The 2,500-nt window shown below is 42.6% G+C and overlaps 1 long non-coding RNA gene across 1 annotated transcript in view; it reads left to right on the plus strand.

The window, feature by feature from the left end:
* Positions 1–2,500, plus strand: part of LOC127005539 (uncharacterized) — a 231,861-nt gene that overhangs the window by 94,852 nt on the left and 134,509 nt on the right. The gene's annotated exons all lie outside the window — the stretch shown is intronic.

Below are 2,500 nucleotides of genomic sequence, written 5' to 3' on the forward strand. Positions count from 1 at the left end.
TTTTTTTTCTGTCCTTTCCTTCCTTTCTTCCGTCTTATCCTTCCTTCCTTCCTCCCTTTCTTCCATCTTTCCTTTTTTCCTTCCTTCCTTTCTTCCTATCTTTCCTTCCTTCCTTACTTCCTTCCTACCTTATACCTTATTTTTCCCTCCTTCCTTCCTTTCTTCCATCGTTCCTTCTTTCCTCCCTTCTTTCACCTTCCTTTCCTTCCTTCCTACCTTTCTTCCTACCTTATACCTTCTCCGTTCCCTCCATCCTTCTCTCCTTCACCTTCCTTCCTTCACCTTCCTTCATGCCTTCCTTCACACTGGGCGAATCCACTTGCCCAAGAACCGGGCCGGGCGGGGGAGTCCACATAAAAAGAGAGGAAAAAAATATAAAAAATAATAAAACTCAAAATCATATAAACCATTTCTTAAACCATTTCTTTCCTCCACTTTTGGGCTGAAGGAAGGAAGTTAAGTCTATTTCCTTTAAGAGTGGCTGGAGGGAGGGAAGGAAGGAAGGAAGGAAGGAAAGAAGGCGACTCTGGTATATATATATGAATACTTTTTTTTCACTTTTCTTTTTTTTCCTTCTCTTTTTCTCTCCTTTTTTTTCCCTCCCTCCCTCTCTCTGTCTTTCTCCATTTTGAAATCTAGTTGATATGTTTGATACTTTTTTTACTTTCCTTTTTTTTCCTCCTTATTTTTCCTCTCTCCATTTACCTCCCTCACTTTTTCTCCTTTTTTCCCTCCCCTCTTTTTTTCCTTCCTCTTTTCTCTTTCTTCTTCCTCTTTTCCTCTTATCAATTTTCTCTTTTTTTCCTTTCTGAGCTTTTTTTTTCTCTCCCTCTTTATCCCTTCACTTTCGATTTCTTTATTTTCCTCCTCTATTTTCCCTTCCCTCTTTATTCTTCCTCTTTCCTCTTTCTTCTTCCTCTTTTCCTCATATCAATTTTCCCTCTTTTCCTTTTTGATCTTTTCTTTTTCTCCCTTTACTTTCAACTTCTTTCATTTCCTCCATTATTTTCCCTTCCGTCTTTCCCTCCCCTCTCTTTTCTCCCTCCCTCTTTCCCCCCCTTTACACCCCCTCTTTTTCCCCTCCCTCTTTTCACCGCTCTTTTTCCACCCTCTCTTCCCTCCCCATCTTTTCCCTCCCTCTTCTTTCCCCTCTTTTCCTCCCACTTTTTCCTCTTTTTCTCCTTCTCTTTCACCCCCTCCCTCGTTTTCCCTCCCTCTTCTTTCTCCTTCTTCTTTTTCCTTTCCTCTCTCTTCCTCCTTTTTCTTCTTCGGGCGAGTCCATTCCTTGATTATGGGGCGGAGGAGGGGGAGAGGGGGAGGGAGAGGGGAGAAGGGGGATCCTGCGAATATTTTTTTTTGGGGGGGAGGGAGAGGAGGGAAGGGGCGAGTCCATTTTCAGTAAGAGGTGGGGGGAGTCCTCCTCTTCTTCCTCTTCCTCCTCTTCCTCTTCTTCCTCTTTGATGTGTTTTGAGAAGTCCATTTGCTCAAGTAGGGGAGTCCACGTGGGTGTAGGGGGGAGGGGGTGGGGCGGAGGGGGAGGGGAGGGGGGGAGGGGGAGGGGAAGAAAGGGGAGGGGGTGGTGGGGAAGGGGGTTGTATAGGGAGGGGAGGAAGAGGGGGTGGGTGTTTGTGTATGTGTGTGTGTTGTGTGTGTGTGTGTGTGTGTGTGTGTGTGTGTGTGTGTGTGTGCGTGTGTTTGTGCGTGTGTCAGGAGCAGTGGGTTGGAACTTGCCGCATAAATCAGTGTTCAGAATAAGTTTTAATATACCTCTCTCTCTCTCTCTCTCTCTCTCTCTCTCTCTCTCTCTCTCTCTCTCTCTCTCTCTCTCTCTCTCTCTCTCTCTCTCTCTCTCTCTCTCTCTCTCTCTCTCTCTCTCTCTCTCTCTCTCTCTCTCTCTCTCTCTCTCTCTCTCTCTCTCTCTCTCTCTCTCTCTATCTCTCTCTCTCTCTCTCTCTCTCTATCTCTATCTCTCTCTCTCTCTCTCTCTCTCTCTCTCTCTCTCTCTCTCTCTCTCTCTCTCTCTCTCATAATTATAGTTTTATTTTAATTTCTTACGTAGTTTTCTTTTCCTTTGTTTCTTATTATTTTCTTTTTTTCTATTTTCTTATTTTTCTTATTATTTACTTTTTATTTTCAACTAGATTTTATTTTCTGATTATGTGTTTGTGCTATCTCTTCTTTACCTCTTTTATTACTTTTCTTCTTTTATCCTTTTTATCTTTATTACTACCATTTCTATACCTTCCTTCTTCCTTCCTCTCTTCCTTTTTCTTTCTTCTTTTAACAAACTAAGGAATCCAACAAAACAATCACTTTCTCCTCCTTCTTCCTTCCTCTCTTCCTTTTTCTTTTTTAACAACTAAGGAATCCAGCAAACAATCTTTTCTCCCTCTTCCTCTTCTTTCCTCCTCTTCCTTTCTTCCTTTTTTTTTCCCTCCTACATTTTTTCTCGTCCTTCCTTTTCCTTTTCCTTCCTATTTCTTGATAGCTTTCCTTCCAT

Source organism: Eriocheir sinensis, chromosome 30 (assembly GCF_024679095.1).
Source record: "Eriocheir sinensis breed Jianghai 21 chromosome 30, ASM2467909v1, whole genome shotgun sequence".
Classification (NCBI taxonomy): domain Eukaryota; kingdom Metazoa; phylum Arthropoda; class Malacostraca; order Decapoda; family Varunidae; genus Eriocheir; species Eriocheir sinensis.